The sequence below is a fragment of the Simochromis diagramma genome, unplaced genomic scaffold (genome assembly GCF_900408965.1).
Source record: "Simochromis diagramma unplaced genomic scaffold, fSimDia1.1 OVJJ01000216.1, whole genome shotgun sequence".
NCBI lineage: Eukaryota > Metazoa > Chordata > Actinopteri > Cichliformes > Cichlidae > Simochromis > Simochromis diagramma.
In genome coordinates, this window is record NW_024386883.1 from 3028080 (window position 1) to 3047490 (window position 19411).

General features: G+C 39.8%; 1 protein-coding gene across 9 annotated transcripts in view; it reads left to right on the forward strand.

Annotated features, from left to right (window-relative positions):
- Positions 1-9825: 9825 nt before the first annotated feature.
- nrxn2a (neurexin 2a) overlaps positions 9826-19411 on the forward strand; it is a 127765-nt gene continuing 118179 nt past the window's right edge. For 5 of the 9 annotated variants that reach the window (XM_040033041.1, XM_040033043.1, XM_040033047.1 and 2 more), the window contains exon 1: positions 9826-10500. The gene's annotated coding sequence lies outside the window, so the exon portion shown is untranslated. Of the gene's footprint in view, positions 10501-10601; positions 13832-19411 lie in introns of those variants that run through there. The other 4 variants (XM_040033046.1, XM_040033044.1, XM_040033045.1 and 1 more) reach the window with 2 other exon arrangements.

Sequence of the window (19411 nt, forward strand, 5' to 3'; positions counted from 1 at the left end):
TCACAGTTTTAAAGGCGCGATTATAAATATTAAGCGGAGGGTGGAGCAGATTGCTTGTTTAAGGTAAAAGGGTGGAGCGTATGCTGAGGACAGAGGATGTCACATCACAGTTATGTCAGTCGCAGATAACTAAGAGTCCCTTTTGGGATCTGTTATGTGTTACTGGCATCAGAACAAAGAATTGTACAAGTCGACGTCATTTACACTATATAGTGAAGGGAGGTTTTTACTGTGGTTACTCTCACAAAATTAAAACTTTCCAGGTAAGCTGATCAAATAATTTAAAATAAGCTGTACAAATATTCTACTTGCCATAAACTCAGGATTGTATCTGTTGCTACATTGTATTTTTTCCAGTTTTATTTTTATTTTAAATTGTCTAGCTGTATTAGCCTGGTGTTATGTTCAAGGATCTCAAAGTGCAGCTCCCAGGCCACTGGCGACCCTTGGTGTCATCTTAAGCGGCCTTCAAGCATCCTGGGAATCCACAGTTCCTGCCCCACTATCATATAGCAGCACAGAAAGAACAAAATCAAGGCAATATTCTCTTCCATATTAATTCCTCTTTTCTAGCCATCAGAGCAGCAAAATAAAACATCACCCTGTGAACTGAAACATTAGAAAAACTAAACTAGTATTAGTATTTAATGTGTGCACCCCTGAATCAAACATTGGGTCATCAAAATTTTAAGAACCCCTTACGGATAATATCTCCAGCAGCTCACTTAATTTCCCCATATTTTGCAGGACTGTTTGGCTACCAGAGGATATTTTTACAAAAAAAGGTTTGTTGTGGCACTTTGAAAGCAAAGCTCTACAAAGTGTGCTAATAATCACACTGTAGGGTGACACTATTTGTCAGCCACTGCAGTACAGGGCAGTTACAGGGTACTTGCAGTATGTCTCTGACAATCCAAAAAATCTCTACTGCAAAGTTTAAAATTGTCTCTCTACTCTATCATTTCACTCCTACTGTACATAGCTGCATTATCAGTTATCAGCACAAACCAGTAATCCAGTGCATGTATGTGTAGGTCACATCTGTTTGAAGCCTGAAGCAATAACAGACACAAAATCAGCTGCAGTGAAGCAACTAAAACCCACTCTATTTTCAGTTATCACTCCAGCTCGCCAAGCTATCATAAAGTCTTGACCTTCTATAAATAGCAACCCTGACCCAGTCCCAAAGGCCATGATATTTGAAAGGCGTATCCTGTTAATGTCAGCAAGAGCCAGTAGACAACACTGCTATATTACTAGTAGCTGGAGTCGAGTTTAAGAGGGGAAAGCAGTGTTTGCAAAGCCTGTTCTCAGCGGGATGCGGTGCCATGTGATTATCATCATCTTGTTAAAAGACGGGTTCTGCTTTTGGACTAAAATTGTTTAAAAGCTGGGTGAAAGAGTGACTCTTATTTCAGTGTCTACTTGTGCCAGATTGTGCTGCACATTGAATGAATGTTGACAGGAAAAGTATTGGGAATAAAATTAAATGATCTTGTCTTTCTTACCATTCCCCACTCTGTCGCCTGATTGGACTAGATGTGGAGAGAAAGAAAGAAAAAGGTGCTGTTGTTGCTGTCAAGCACAACAGCAGTTAGACAGCAGCTAAATAGAAATCAAGTTGCAGGTGGTAGTTGAGCTGCTTGGCAGTGCTTCATGGTCGTTTGTGCATCAATTGAAGAATTCTTAGAACACACACGCACACACAAGCACATACAGTAAATGCTGTCTACATTTGCTGTTTCCTATTTAATCTTCCTATATGCCAAATGACCCCAGAACATCACATAGCAGATGACAGATTGAAGCTGGCGTGCCCCTGATTTATCCACAATGATGTGCAAACTATGTTCTTGCATGTCTACTGGCTTTTCTGTCAAATGGTACATCAAGCATTTCAAGACTAAACTCAATGAATGCATTGACTTTTTGATGAGAGCCCAAATTTTCAACAACAAATACAATTGCTTTGCACAGATTCTGCAGAAAGTGTGCCAGCATAACGTGAGCATTTTTAAAAAATAAATAAATAAATAAACTCTTCTTTCTGCTCTTATTTATGATCTCTCCATCAAGTAATAATCGGGCATGTGAACATTTAATTAGCTTACATTTAAATTTTTATTCCACTGGAAATATTAACTGTGATTTTAATGAAGGCTCTGATTGGCCAGGAGTAACCTCAGCTATTAAAGTGCCCATGATGTTTGACAGACATTAAAGTAAAGCAGCTAATGGACAGTAACTGCTGCTGCTGCTGAGAGCAACACTGACTTCTGCAAATTGGAATCAGCAACGGCAATATTAAAATATGTCTCATTTAGAGTTTACCTATTAATGTGAACTGATTTCTTAAAGCACATTTCTAATGATGTTTTATGAACACTGTTCGCGGGTTAAGTCTGTCTCTTTTTTTGGCTTAGAATAACTCCCGGGGATTTTTGTTTTCTCACCTTATTTTTCAAAAGTCTAAGCTGACAATGAGAGAAAACCTCTCTTTGCACGGTTATAAATATGCCTGAAAGCTTTCACACGAAATGATGTGCCACATTTTCAGTTGCAATCTCTGTCTTGCGCCTTTGTGTTTCTCTGCAACTTTTTACATTCGAGATTTTACACAGATGCCTTTTTCCCCCTTTCATTTTTCTTATATTCCTATATTTGCCTGACTTCCTCCCCTTTTAAGCAAAATATTTTTTTTTTTCATTTTCACAAACCTTTAATACGAGATTTATCAGAATCTCGTATTAAAGATTTGCATGGGCGAGTTCACCAGAGACTGCATTAGTTCAGCGCACAGATATGAGAAAATGAATGATTAATGGGTAGCAGGGGGCATTGCAATGTTCCAGTTAAAATGTTTACTTTTTTCTGGGGTTTGTTTTAATGGTTTTTGCACTTGTCTGCATTCAACACTCCCGCCACCCAAATCAGCAGTCAAACAGCTGAAGAGTTTAAATTTAAAACCTGATGTTGATGTGACTGCAGTTCTCCGTTATTCACGCTCTTGCTCCATTCACAGACTGACATCCAGACTGTTGAACTGAGTCCGTTTCCTCTTCTTTTCCTGGTGAGAGTGAGCATCTTTGTTTACATCTCACCGAAAATTAAGGACAACACCTACTGCTTGGCGCACAGTGCTTTTCACACACAAGACTGCAAACCAGCAATCCGTAGAAGGCCTTGGTGTTTTGTTATTATAATGCATTAACTTTAATTAAGTTACGTAGTTTCAAATATGTTCTGCTAAACTGTAAAATCTGAACTTGCTCAATTAATTTTCATACATCGTTTATCTCCAGTCTTCCTGCAATGATTTCTAATAGTGCCAGACAAGATAAGTACTTGGGCTTGTGTGTGTGCATGTGTGCGTGTGTGAAATGCAGTTTTATCTCAGATGGCTGAAAAGACGTTTAATTGCATATACACTGAGCATATCTGTTGTGCACCGTTAAAATGGAACACCAATCATCTGATTTGCACTGCTGGCAATGAATCACAAGAGAGCGGGTTCATAGGGGACATTGTTAAGTTGCTGAGTGTTTTACTCAGGTGAAATACTTTTTTTTTTTCTCTCCCGCTCCCCATCCTTGTTTATCCGTGAACTTGTCAACATGACGCCGGGACGGAAAGGAAGGAATAGTGTCATCTGGTGGTAAATCCGGAAATGTCACAGTGGAGTGAGTGTGAGTGCAGAGGGGACCTGGCAGTACCGGCAACTGCACCTGTTATGAGGAGTGAGCAATATCAGCCCATTAAATATATATTCGACACAACACATGGAAAAGTGCTGACTGATGAATGAAGGACTGGTTCAGTTTCCTCATCGAGTTTCATGAAGCTATCAAACGGCATCAAAATTTATTAAGTTGGTTTTAGAAAAGTCCCACTCATGATTCACACCCAGATGTTTTGTTATTAATCCTTATCTCTTTGAACTTCTTTACCGGGGCTGTGCGAGCATGTACACGCTACCTGACAGACAGCGCCTTCAGTCACCTGGCAGGAACTCCACCTTGCACCCTGGTCACGTATATTTCGGTAAAGCTCCACCCTTTCTCAAACTGAGCGAATGTTTGATCATGTAGAATAATCAGAAGTGTTGCTTGCCACCAGGCAAGGCAGACAACTGCTTGGGGGTCCCAGGCCAGTGGGGTGCCCCCAAGGGCTGACAAACTTTAAACTACTGAAGCTGCAATGTGCAAAGTGTGGAATGATATCACGTAAGACCTGATTTCCCTAAAGGGGCTCCATCTTACTCCACTCGCTCTCTTTGCAAGTGGCGTGCATGATTCTGTTTAAACACACCTAATAACAACAACAAAAGCCACTCTGTGGAAATAAAGAAGAGTTGGGAGTGCAAAAAAGAAAGAAGATGGTAAACACGCGGGTACTTATATAGCACTTTTCTACTCAGTTGAGCACTTAAAGGACTTCCTATTACAAGTCTCATTCACCCTGTCACGCACTTTTATTCATGCCTAAGTGCTTTACAACATTCATTCACACACACGCACACATCAGGGATGCAGTATCAGTTTGTTGATCAAAAAGGAGCATAAAGGGCAACTTTTTGCCTGAGGATACTTCAGCTCAAGGAATTAGGGATCGACCCAACCTTGCAAATAGCATACAACCCACTCCACCACCTGAGCCACAGCCTAGCCTTAAATTTTGGGAGAGACGATTAAATAATGTAACTTCCACTTGAATTGTCATTATTTATTTTGTTATTCTGTTATTATTTCTTTTGCCCTCAGATGGCTGCCCCTCACTGAGCCTGATTCTGCGTTTTCCTTCCCACTGTCACCAAGTGCTTGCTAAAAGGTCGTTTGATTGTTGTGGTTATCTCTCTATCATTGTAGGGTCTTTACCTTGCAATGTAAAGCACCTTGAGGCAACTGCTGTTGTGATTGGCATTATATAAATAAAATGTAACTTAATTGAATTTGCTTTGACATTCAATGCTGGTTAACTAGCAGAGCAGCCTAGTGTGTCCCACTGTGACCCACTTGGGTACACACAGTTGACTTGCTGGCATAGCTATCAGCCTGAAAGAACGTAGAAGCTTGTAGTTACAGTTTTGACACCATATAATCAGTTAATCAGTCAACTTGATCTTGGGCATTTTTACTGACATAAGTAAGGTCTCCGCCATTTCTAGAGTATAGTTTTTCCTCTCAAATCTTTTTTTAGCGACTGTCGTTGTCTTTGTCGTTGTCTTTGTTGGTTTTGACAACAATCACACATTGTTATGCAGAAATTAATAGTACAAATTCCCCCAAACTATTTCAGCAACATTAGGAATTCATAATTCTAAATAATATTATGATATTATGTCAGACTCCTGAACTCTGCCTCCTGACATCTGACCCACACTAAACTCATGGACTGGACATACACACACCCACAACCACCTACACACACACACAATGGACAACCGTACCCTCAAACACACAATAATAACATGGACTGAACCACCACTCACAACCACTAGCACTTTATATAGCCTCTGTAGAAATTATCCACATATCTCACTTATCTTAACTGCACTACTGTATAGCTCTGTGTAAATAATCATTCTGTACATATGATAATTTTTAATCCTACAACTGTTTATAACTTGCATAGTTCACATTTCTGTATAACTGTATATCTCAGATTTCTGTATAGTTTTTTTTATTTCATATTTATATCCTGTACATAGCCTGTACATAGCTTGTACTCATTACAGCCTGTACATACTTATAGTTATAGAATATTCACAACATACTTCATACCGTGTACATTATAACATACCATAATAGACCCATTTCTGTAATATACTCACATATCTATATTATTGCTAATATATATTGTAATATATCTATATCACTAAAGCACTTCTGGATGGATGCAAACTGCATTTTGTTGCCCTGTACCTGTGCATGTGCAATGACAATAAAGTTGAATTCTATTCTATTCTATTCTATTATATCTAATAACAATATATATATTTATTTTTTACTTGTTCAATACCTAAAAATAAATAAATAAAATAAAATAAGCTGTTTTTGTTCTTGGCATGAAAGTCCAGATTTTGATCAATTGATAAAGCCTTGAACAGTGAGTCAAAGTGCCAGCACACCAGGACCCTGAAAATGAAGCTGCCAAACAGAATTCAACCATCATTAATTATATCATTCACACCTGTAATTTTCCAACTGTGACATGTCAAAATGTCCTCTGTGAAAAGGCCTATTGATTTCCTGTCTTTGTATCTGCTGTGTCATATTATCCCATAACAATTCCAAAGCAATGAGCCGAGTTGGTAATAATACTGTTGTTCAAACATTATGATAATAGGAATACTGCTATACATTGGTATTACTTAAAATTTGACCTGCTGCACTAATTCAGCATAATGGCTCATTATGTATTAATATGTCTTCTAATCCATAATGAATATTACGCACTATTGCAAAGCAGTTAAGATACACTGTAGCTTTTAATTGGTTGGCTACTTTACTACCTGCTAGGAATCCTTGTTAACTGTACTTGCGCCACACTTTTTATGACGGTAGACTGTCTGGCTTGTTTTGAGTATTTACTGCTTATTTGAACTGCTCTAGACTCTATCACAAGGACGGCACAAGCCACAGGAATGTTTTGCACTGGTGAATGAACATCAAATAAAATACATGTAAATAAATAAATAAACTTTTGCAGCTGAATCCCATGAAGCAAGTTCAGTAATATGCATACTTTTCTTAAACCCTCAGGGCTTTCTCCGATGAAAGTTGTTCAATATTTTATTGCAGTTGTTGCTCTTTGCACAAGAGATGCGCACCTCCATTTCCTCATCGAGGCCGCAGAGCTTCACTCTGCCTTAGACCAGAACAAAAATCAATAATTGCCGTTGACGGGTCACTAAAATATACACTGCTGTCTGGTAAGGTGTTGTGCAGACTAAAATACCATAGACATTCACAATAAAGGTTTCTATTGGTCAGATGCTGATTATATCCCAAAAACAGGGGAAAGGGGGATAAAAGCGTAATGATAACACAGAAATAAGATTTAGTGTAATAAAGAAAATAAGACCTTCTATATTTCCTGCTGTAGAAGCAACATGTCTTCAGCCTTGCCATTAAACTCAAAGTAGCAACTCAAAGCATATATTATAACTGCCAAGAAAAGTCCCTGCAGTGCTCAAAGAAAGGGAGAGGGAAGGCATATCCAGGGTCCAAAAAGCTGAGGAGAGATGTTAAAGGTAAGATAAGACGATGACAAGAAGGGGATGTTTTTGTCAGCTGCTGTGCCATGTACATGCAAACTCAGCAAGTGATCCGCGGACATTTCACCTCCAAAAAGCAAGTGAACTTTGCCTTTTAAATACGGGTTTGAAATAATTAGACGTCTGATGAGGACATTGTTTGGACTGCAGTGCACCATCTTCACTATGTGACTGGCAGGCAGATGGGTTGTGGTGACAAGAGGACACACTTTCAATTCAGATTTAGTTGCATTTGTTGAATTCCATATTACTTTCATTAACATTTCCATTAGTTTTTTGGGGATATATATATATATATATATATATATATATATATATATACAGTCACGTGAAAAAGAAAGCACACTCTCTTTTAATTCTAAGGTTTTGTGTAACAGCACATAAAGAAACTGTCATCCTTACAGGGTTCCACAGTCATTTAAATACATCCTGAGGTGAATAACACATGACACAAATACAAAATACAGAAGCTGTGTTGAAAAACTGAGCTCAACCTTATTAATTAAATATTAATTAAGATGGTAAATAGCAGCCAGATACCGTTAATGAAAATAGCTTCATTTACTGATCTTCAACAAGTGTGAGGACCTCTATAAAAGGGAAAGTTGAGGCAGTTTTTTGGTCTGGAGTATTCAGGTGTGTGTTAACACGATGCCAAGAAGGGAATTAGTTGTTGCTGTCCAGAATTCTAGGAAGGGTTATAAAAGAATTTCCAAACAACTTTAAATTCATCAATCTACAGTAAAAAAAAAAGATTTTTCACACATGGAAAACATTCAAGACAGTTGCCAATCTTCCCAGGATTGGGCCGCCCAGCAAATTAACCTCAAGGTTAGACTGAATAATGTTCAGAGAAACTGCAAAAAAAAAAACAACCAAATATGACTTGCTTGGAAGTGCTGCCAGGAGAAAACGTCTTCTCTCTGAAACAAACATGGCAGCATTAGCATGACTTAGATTTGCAAAGTTGCATCTGAAGAAACCACAAGACTTATGAAAAAATGTGATTTAGACTTGTTTTGCAGACACAGGACCATGGGCAGCTTGATGTCATTAAGTTGACCATGAACTCTTTCGTATACCACAGTATCCATCTGTGCAATCGATCCCACGTCTGCAAATCTACAACAGAATGTCTGAAAAAGAAAAGAATCAAGGTGTCGAAATGGCCGAGTCAAAGTCCAGACCTCTACCCGACTAACGTGCTCTGGTCCTCGGGAGAGCTGTTCATAAAGAAAACCCTGCAAACCTCAATGCAATAAAGCAATGCTGTAAAGAAAAGTGGGCCAAAATCCCTCCGCAATGATGTGAGAGACTGATAAACTCATACAAAAAACCATTATCTCAAGTTCTCAAAGTTCTTGCTGCTAAAGGTGTACAAGCTAGTGAATAATAAGGACATAACATGGCTATATATATGTATGTATGCATTGCTCAATTTCCCTCTGTGTTAAATTATGAACGTTGCTATATTGTTGGTTTTAGCAGCAAATGTGACCGTAAAAATATTCAACCCTGTTTTTACTCAGTTGGACTGAATTGTTTCACAGGTAAAAACATTTCAGCACATTCATTATTCATTTGTCATCCTCAGATTCAAGATTGCTTTGATTTTATCTGTCTCACAAGGAAGGCTTAGTCCCATACTGGCTCACCTTAACAGGCTTTTAGAGTTTTAAATGAGTGAGTCAACCATCACCAATAAGTCAAATATTCTACACTTCACAGCATGCTGCATAGATGTAGGATAGTGAATACAGAATCAGCAGTTATAGAAAACTGATACGTGACCTCACTTTTTTTCTTTCTGCACAAATCCAAATGTCCTCAGTTTCTCTGAATCCAATTCCAGCATGGAAAAGCAGCATGATTAAACAAAGGAGCTTGAAGTATCATCCAGAAAATGTACAGCTCACTCCAACATAATGAGGTTAAATTTTGATTTTCTCCACCAGAAGACTTATATAACCCTGTGTGAAGTCTTTGCAGTTTATCTCTGTGTTGTCTGCTTGTGTGTGTCTGTGTGTGTGTGTTCCTTATATAAAGCAAGCTGACTTGCTTTTGTGCATTAAATGTACTCTACTACCTTTTTCATATCATTTTATACAAAAATCAACTTCAAAAGTTAAAACTTTTTTTTTTTACTTTTCCCGCTCTTTCTTCTCTTTCCTGCCATTAATTTAATGTGATTTGAGCAGAACTAAGAATTACAGTGTAAATAAAGCTCACATCCATACTCACTCACTTACAGGGATGATAGCAGCTTGAAATATTACACCCCAGCCTGCACACTGGTGTCACTGTTAACTTTGGACAGTCTTGTTTTTATAAAAAACAAAAAACTTTTCCTCAGAGCCATGGAAGTTTTCGTGCTTTAAATAGTTGGTGGGTGAACGTGGAGGGAGGCTGCTAATGTAGGAATGACACCACGGTGTGTTTTGTTACATGATGTCAAACAAAGATGGCAACTGGATGAGTAAGCTGCTCATTAAGGCACACATGGAGCTGTGGACCCTAGAATGGAGCAAGGGGACTAGTTTTAGTGGTGATGTGGGGGGGGGGGTGACCACAATCCGATCATCTGTCTTGCTCAAGGACACTCTGGCAACACGAAGAGACCTAAGGCAGGATCTGGTTGAACATTTGAACCGCCTCCTTAAAAATAGGATGGCACTCCTATGTTGAGATATCCCACTTAATATGATACTTGTGATGGAAATTCCAGTTTACCTGCTTAAATATTGCAGGTTACATTTCTGTGGTTAAACGCCGTTTAATCCTCCATGGCAACGCTGCTGTTATAGTTTGATGGGAAGCGGGATTGGTCAACAGCAGCTGACCGCGCCCTCAACCCATATAAGCTACCTACCAAACTATTACCATCAAGTGTCGGGGGAATGACGGCTCTGCTGCCGCTGCTGCTGCTGCTGCTGCCCTCGGTGCGGCGGAGGAGAGAAAGCATCTTTGTTTGTACAGAGAAGCTCTGGGCTTCCCTGCCCGCCTGCCTCCATCGACACAGCAACATTTGAAGATAAGAATATCCTTTCTGAAGACAGAGGTCGCTTATTCATCTGCCGCATTCATCTCTGCTCAATTTAGGATTTTTTTCCCCTTTCCCCCCTCCTCCTCTTCCTCCTCCTCTCTTCTCTCTCCCTCTCTTTTGCCTGGCTGGAATAATCAAACCCTCCCTGTATCCATGTGTCGGATCGCTGGATGATGCACAGGTAGGCTAAATGACACCGCACACCTCCTACACAGAAACGACCTTATGGACGGCGATAATTGGCTTTAAAGCGTGCTGCAGTAGAAAGCTACAAGATAAGCCGCGCTGTATCAGTGTCTGTGTGTTTTTATTTTTTATTATTTTATTTTGTTTTTCAATGTCAGTGGTCCGGAATTGTTTGCATTTCAATTCTTGTGGGGGGGGGCGATAGGCTGCTGCTGCTGCTGTTCACCAATTATGGACACTTCTCCTGAGGTTTCTTTTGGAGATTTCACTTAAAGCAACGAGAGATAATCACATTTAAAAACCAAGCCGCCTTTCCCCCTCTCTCTCTAACGCTTTGCTTTTTTGTATCCGTGTTTACAGTCAGTTGAGGGAGGGTGGAGGAGAGGTATGGTTTCCAAATTCAACACGGTTGCGGTTGAGGTCGCTTAATTGCGTGCCGGCAGACATGCCCTGTGGTTAGGCTACAGCACATACAGCGGGGGCTTTTCCTTTGAATACAGTCTGCACAACACACACACACGCACACACACGCACAAGCCATTGTTTCATTTCGTCAGATGCCACATGCCGGGATGGCTAGGTATTAATTTTTTATATAAAAAAGTGAAGTTAAGGTGGTCTTTGAGTCATGCAGCACGCAGGGCCCTTGTCTCCGAAATGCTCGAGGTAGCCTATTTATTATTGAGAGGGATTTCATGTTCTGTGCCAGAGGACTGGCCAGTTTAAAGATAGGAGAAGGAGAGACAGGCAGACACAGAGAGGGAGAGAGAGAGGGAGGGAACGGTGGAGTAAAACAGTTGTCACATCCTTTGCATCCTCGGCAGCTTCACTTTAATATTATCTTTAAAACCTGAGAAAGTTGTGCACTGGAAATTATGATTATTGATATGTTTTTGATATATATATTTGTGTGATGAGAGTAGTTGCTCAAACCTGTAGCCCACTAGGCCTATTTATGCTCCCACAGGAATCTGCAGCTTCCACGCAGCAGGTTATGTAGCACCAATTAAGAAGCGTTGGCCGCTGATGAGGTGCTGTGGTTCAATTTGGAGCTTGTTTTCAAAAATGTATTTATTTTTTCCTCCCCTTTACACAATTGACAGCAAATCATCACCACTAACATACCACGCTGCATCTATTACTTGGATGAATGTGAATGAACAGAAACAGACAGTAGTTAATCATCTGCTATTGTTCACTGGATTGCGTAAATTGGTGTAGTTCAGATTCTTAGTCTTGTAATTCAGTTTAATTACATCATCTTTCTTTTTTTCTTTCTTTTTGAGTGTCTTCAGTGCTGTCGCTTAAAATGGTAACGAGTCTAGGTCACAGCTGGATATTAGCCCCAGTAATTAGATTAATTTATCAAAAAAAAGAGGGGAGGTGCCCAAGATTCTGAGCTACGCTGCTGCTGCACATTTCACAGGAGTGCTGCTGCCCTCCCTTCACCCTGGAAACCAATTTGCTTTGCAAATTCTACTCCACCTGTAATCCAATCCATTTTGTTACTTGGTTCTCTAAAATCTAGGTATTTACAACTCAGGTAGCTGCATGAAAAATGCTTTTCACTTAAAGTAAGTAACCACCTGTGCTTGACTATCGTTGCATGCAATCTTTTAGCACCTCTGTTGTGGACAGCGCACAAGTGTTGCATCTCAGATTGCACATTTTCTCATCAACACTCTTAAATCCCAGCTGCTTTGGCTGACAGACTCATTTAAATGCTATGTTATTCTTTAGTAAGGCACTTGGTTTTCTTAAATGAGAGCTGTGTTGAAAACAACCAAGGCTTGCAATGCTCCAAACCTGAACAATGGACTTATGCAATGCAGAGCATGACTTTTTGTGTATATAGTGTGTGTGTGTTGGGTATTTTTTTATGATAATATTTCCAGGCAGCATTGCAACAGCAGGGTGTGTCACAGTCTTGCCTTTTTGTTTTCTATTTTAATTTCCCTTTTTCATCTTTTGTATGTGCAGCTTGCAGCAAATTTCCTGTGTTTATTTTTATAAGTTATCAGCTCTGTTTTGACACAGAGTATGCCACTGGCAATATTTTGCTCATCATTTAGTATTTTTTATGCCTTCGGTGTCATCTTTACCCCACTCTTGTTGCTATAATCTGGCTCACAAGACATCTGTCTCCATTGCTGCTTCCAGTGAGACTTAAGGGTTTGGACAGAGAGTTAGTTTTTTTTTTGTTTTTTGTTTTTTTTTAATTGACGTCACAGCTGCTGTTACCCACATAATACAACCGGTATTAATTCAATTGAAAATAATATCAGAAATTATTTTATAGCTGTTAATAGTATTAAGCTGCATCCACATTACTTCACATTAAGCTTAATGCTGGAATGTATTTGAGCCATTATCTGTTAAAGCTGCACTTATTTGAATTTTTTACATTAGCATGGTGCCTGCTAAGTATGAAAAGGAAATTTAGAATTAAGATGTCGTGCCTAAAGCACCAGCCAATATGCAAAGAGAGATGGATGACTGGGTGACGTGAAGGAGGAGACTGCTTGAAATAACAACAGGGCAGAGTTGACATGGTGTGTGTGCGTGTGTCACAGCTCAATAGCTTCAGCGTGCATACTGGGGAAGTGGAAGTTTACAGATATTGTGCGGCATTGCGAATCGTGTCGCTTCCTCTCTATCATACTCCATCAAGGTCACATCCACAGACTGAAAGTGGTGGCCCTGGCCTTTTCCACTTCTGGCTCTGGCAGAGGAACGGGGCCCGCGGACCACTGCTGCTTCTAATCAGGGCTGACGCGTGACTCAGTTGCATGCCAGCTGCGCAGCCAAACAGGGATTATGTCCCTGGATGGTGAAGACAAAAAAAGGTCACAGTTGAGATCTTTGTCTCGCTACACCTTTGGGGAGTTGGGGTTATTTCATTATTTGCGCATTATATTTAATGAACTTTGCTCAAATGACTGAAACAAAATACTTAAACAACTGAAATCCTACACACAATACAAGTCATACAGCCAGCAGTCCTATAGTCAGAGTTGGGAAACCAGCAGCGCTGTTGGTTAAGTTGCAATCTGGGTCATTGTGCCACTTGTTTTAAAGGGTAGCTGTAAGGCTGTAAGACAGTATTAGTCCAGATATGGACACTGAAATTTTGAAAAGTAAAATAATAATCTTCATATGTGGCGGCAACTGATTTAGAAAGCTTGATTGGTTTTGTTATATATCTGTGAAATAATTGACAGTGAAATTGCCCGTTATTTTCACCGCAGGTGGTACAGTAGGTGGAATGGAGCGGAAGGTGGTCTGTAATTTTCTGTAAGCAGAATGCTACTCAGGAATCAGCAAAGGTTGGTACACCAGGGCCTGTCATACTGGGAGGCGCCGTGACAGAAATGTTTTCTGAAAAGCTCAGCTGTAATTCATTAAATATGTGCATGACAAAAAAATTGCACCAGATCAAATTTTAGCAAGACGGTGCAGCCATTATGAAGAAGGAATGACATTTGCTAGGTATTTCTTTCCGTTAGTTCTCATTAATGAAACGCTGTGAGACTGAAATTAGTTTTTTTTTTTTTTTTTTTTTTTGGCTGTGCAACAAATAACGAAATGTAAAATGTTTATGTGCTGTTTTGGGGGGGTGGAATAACAGCTCGGGGAGAAGAATGAGGAAACCTCAAACTTGTGATGTTATCAGTTATGAAGTCTAGACAGTCTCTGGAACTAGCGGCACATTTTGACACTTTGTTTCAGGAGTATTGGTACATTTTCTGCTGCATAAAAGACGATGTTCCTGTACAACAGTACTCCCCACCCCCCCACCCCCCCTCCACCACCACTCTACGGTGCACACAACTTTTTTTTGTAATTAATGGGCTCCTAAGGTTGACACCACAGTCTCCAATCAGCCTCTGGCCTTGATTAAGAGGCTATTGTATTGCAGTAATAGCAGAGGAAAACAGAAGCGAAGTAAGTGTTCATAATCTCACAGTTTAACTTTGCATGGCACCGTAGTAATTCCAAATGAAAATAGCATAAAGAATAATGAGTTCTTGGAGTGCATATAAAAAAAAACCCTAAAGGTGATATTTATAATAAGCATTTACTGTTAAACTTAGGATACATGAGCCAGTAGGTGAAGAAAGCAGGATTGTTATTCTGCTCCATTCAGGTGTCTTCTGCATGTTCAGGAGTGTTGCAATACATTGCAAATTTATTTCAGCTCGTCCATCGTTGCTACCGTGTGACAACATGAGAAAAGGGAACTGCACTGTTAACCAAAATGTGCCCAGGCAGCATAATCAGTGCCCTTTGAGATATAAAACACAATATCACCCTGTCAGTACATTATGCAGTTACGGTGCTCAGAAAACAGCAATGCAACAAGATCCTGCTGAAATCTGGAGCAAAGAACAGAAACTACTCTCTGTGCTCCAGTTACTGTATCATTTCAAATCTGCATTTTCTATCTAACCCATTGTTTGGCAACTTAGCAGGCACACCGTAATATTATTAGAGGTGTCTTTGTTTTCCTAATTCTGAAATATTTACAGTTCAGTGTCCCCAAACTGTGGATCTTTATTTATTAAAAAGAGCCAGTAATTCCTAGAATATCATCACATTTCTGCATATTGATATATTCTAAACTTGTGTGATCTTTTACTTTGGCGAGCCTCATATCTGGTTTTGCATTCCTAAATGCTTTAGTAATGAATGTCAAAGAAAAAAATAAATCAAAGGTCCAACAACAGACTGGATCCAATGCATTATTCATGAGAGCACTGGGTTAGCTTCTTTTACAGTACATCAGTGCCATCTTTAAATAAGTGTGCGCAGAAGCCTGTTTCTTCCACTAAAACAGTGATGACATGTGGAAGGTCAAACATTCACCTTGGCTGACTGTCAGTCTGGTACAGTAATACACATTATCTTCATCAGTGAGTCAGCCCATAATGTTGGAACTGAAAAAAAGGGGGTGGGTGGGGGGTTTGGGTCAGTGGGGGATGCTACAGTATGGCAAACTGAAATGTTTTGATTGAACTTGCATCAGATCTGTTGCCAGAGATGTCTGACGGGGCTACGGAGGTCTTATACTGTCTTAGTTTCAGATTGCTCAATGAATCTTTCTCTTTCATACCAGACATTACTCTCACCAGCACAGGCATTAATCTTTTCAAGCTAATATCCACAGGACTCTGGCTTAGAAGGAATGTGAGCGCTCACGATGAAAGGAAGCTTATGTATGGGGAAAAATAAGAGCGGGAAACCTGGCCAGCCATAGTAAATTGCATTGTAACACTTGGGGTTAAAAGAGCAAAGTCTTGCAAGCTTTCGTTTCTCCTTCCTTATCATCTCACATTAAGGTGGATGACAGATTTATGTGGAGGCAATTGATCAGCTGCCTGACTGTCCATCCATCACGCTGATCTCTGCTGTGCCTGAACCAGGCCTGTCACACTCAGATGACCAGCGGACTGCAGCGTCGGGGATGGTGTGGTAAACACTGGGACAGTCATTTATTTCAATTCAATCTGTGTCTTCGGGCGTCTCTCATGGGGAACAGATTCATGCTAATTTGTTATAGTATGCATCGGAAATCTCATCTAATGCTGCATTGCAAAATCAATCTTATCCTTGCCTGAAGCGGCTGCTTCTATAAAGGAGTTTGTCTCTTGCGTCCTACCTGTATGAGGAGGCTCCATGCCGTATCAATGTCAACATTCATTGGGTTTTAGTGGAGCTTTCTGATCCTGGCCAAGAAGCTGTTACCCAAGATTAACCCAGGTTGTTCTGTTGCATTGCTGGTGAAGAGGAGAGAGGAGTGTGTGTGTCTGTGTCTTGTGTGTCTTGTGTGTGAAGGAAAGAATCAGTGAATAGGATCTTTTCTTGCTCCCACTCTCCATTTTGTCTGGTGGCATCATTCTCAGGATGAGATGTGACAGCACTGGATGATCTAATCATGGATGTCATAGCATAGCTGCTTATTAACTGAGATTTCAAGGGCAAACATTTTCATCATTAGTAGTATGCTGTATAAATGGGTGAGCTCCACAAGCAAGTACAGTGCTGAATGATGGCTCCTGGTAATGTCACTGAAGCACAGGAGGGCCTTTGCTGTCTCATTAAATTTTTTGTGCATATATTTTAGGAAGCGTCTTTATGAGGAGCTAAGTTACAGAACCTACATTTCTACACAGTGCTCTACTAGAGGACCGGATCTCAACGGCAAATTAATTCTTCCTTGAGAGTTGAGAGGGAAGGTCCGTCATTTATAATAAAGATCTCTGGGGTTGCTTTCATGAGGGTTGTGTTTAAGAGTATTTGCATATCCAGAGTCTTGAAGAGGCACTCTGAAAGATGGGGGAATTCATAAAGTTGCACAGTAAGGACTTCAATGATCTTTGATATCGGCACTGTATCTGTTAGCTCACTGACAGTGTATTTTATCGTCACTGCTTTTGGATCAGTGTATTTTTGTGCAGATTGAATTAAAGTTCAGCTTTTTAGAAACCTCTGGTATCTCCCGATGAGATGTTATCCTTTGTTAGCCCTGTATGAGCTACAGCACACTGGTGAAAACTGATGGAACGCTTTCAGTATTTTGATTGGATTTGATTTTTTTGCATGTGAAAATGTTAATCAACAAGGCAATCATTTAATTAATTTTATATACAAATTCATGGTGCTGCCCTTTATTATCAGTGCTTGTATAGCTTCATTGAAAATATAGTCTATCTGTCCAATTTTGGGGGGGGGCAAAAGAAGTCTTTCAGTTTGCAAAACTTATAAGTATTTATAGTAGGCTACAACTTACCTTGTGATTGTGTGAACAGCTAGTACTATTCAGAAGAGTGAAATGTAGAGATGCATTAACTGCAATTGTCTTGGTTGATGTCAATTGTTTTTAAGTGGGACCTGCAGATTTTTGGCAATGCCGATTCCTTTCTGAGTACTATGGCTACCAGCAAAACCAAGCAAAATCATATTTTTTCATTATTCAATATTTTTTGTTAATAAAACAAATGATAAAACAGTTTCCCCCATACTGCTCTGACTGAAAATTAAGTGCTCTGCTACTGGTAAGAGGTACAAGTCATTAGTTGCTGTACACCCACCTTTACCTGAAACATTTTCCCCCATAAAACAAAAGCAGTTGCAATAGATTTTTATAAGATGACAAAACAAACATCAGTTACTCATATTATTTTCCAATATGTTTATAACTTCCCCAGAACAGCAACACTTATCTTTTCCTATCATCTTTCCTTATAACAGGGTTGATCCTTTGCTTATTACCAAGCCTAGTGGTATGTGGTAACTCTAGCTAGCTAGCTCAGAGCTAGCTAGCTTTTTTAGTATCTTTAAAATGTCCATTTCAGCTTGGTGAGTGTTATTTAAGTGTGCAATTAGGTAAAGGAGTTTTTCATGATGGTCCCCCATGTGCCTTCACTCACAGTTGGGCGCTTTCTAGCCAGTAACATGTTAGCATGTGGGCTATGAGTGTGCTGCAACTATTTGTCTGCATTCGTGTTGCACATGCATTAAAGGTGACATACACAAAGTTGACTGGCCAGCCAGTCATCTGATTCTGGTCCCTAGCTGGTGGATTGGTGTATCTCTAGTAAAATGGGGTAAAATAAATTATATAGTTCACAGATATCCAAACACATCCTCACTAATGCACACCCTCACATTATTTTAACATGGGGCTGAATTTGCTCTCAACAACCATTCAGACATGAGCCATTTTTCTAAAATGCCTGAACAGTGAAAGATTAAACTATCACAGGAATATCAAAAACATCCATCAGAATAAACTGAAAGATTTTCCCACTCATTTGTACTGTAGCTTACCTGTGTGAGATTGACAGCGTCTGACTAAATGGCGCTCTATGCCATTCTTTGCTCGTCCACACACATCAGTCATGTCATTGTATGCTCAAACTGAGTGGAGTGGGTGGCGAGCAGAAAATTGGAATCTTTTTAATAAAATAAAGCTTCAGACAAATGGTTCTCTTCTGAAACAATCTTGTATGTAATTTCTTTTTTCCCCCCTGAAAACTGAAATATAAGTAGAAGAACTGAATGTTGACAGAAGATATGTCAGGACAAAAATCTGTCTAATGATGTTAGTGAGTCTTGCCTGAGCTGAGCTTCTCATAGCCACGACCCAACCTCCACCTAAGTGTGCGATGAAGGTGTTGCTCTGATCCCGCTTGGTTGGACAGAGACAGTGATGCAGGCTCATTTGCTGCATGTAAGCGAATAAGCTGGAAGATGCCTGCCGTCTTGTCATTTAAATCACATTTTTTTTGCTGTGGGAACCCAAGCAAATTGCATCTCAGAGGAAAGCATTTCAAATGGCATTACAGTTACAGCAGTGTAGCAAGCAGATGTGCATGGATTTTATCCCTACTACGCCTACAGTACATTTACATTTGCTTAATGAGGGTACTGTGAAGAGTACCATGTTTATGCTTGTAGCTAGTGTTACGTAGTTAGTTACCTAATTACCTGGCTTGCTGGTTTGTGAAAATGTCATCTGTTACAGGCCCTGTTCTACTGAGACAAGGGGAAACTAATGCTTGGCTGACACGCACCCAGTATGTATGGCCTACATAGTGTTGCAGCAGGTAGATAGATACCTTAAATTGGTTGTTCTGCCTGAGTGTTGTTCAAGCCAAAGGCCCATATCTGCTCATATTTATCACACTTAAATCTAAAGGTGCAGTAAAAACACAGTTTTTTCTCTTCAGGCCTGCGTCTCTAAGAGCTTTCCCAGCAAGACAAATTGGCAGATTGTGAAGAAAAATAAGGGCAAAGCAACAGCATGACTACGACCGTAAATGCTACGAAAGTGGCTTGATTGTTTCTGTGGAATATTTACAATTAAAATCAATATTTTCAAAAGGTTGCTTTCATGTCTGATA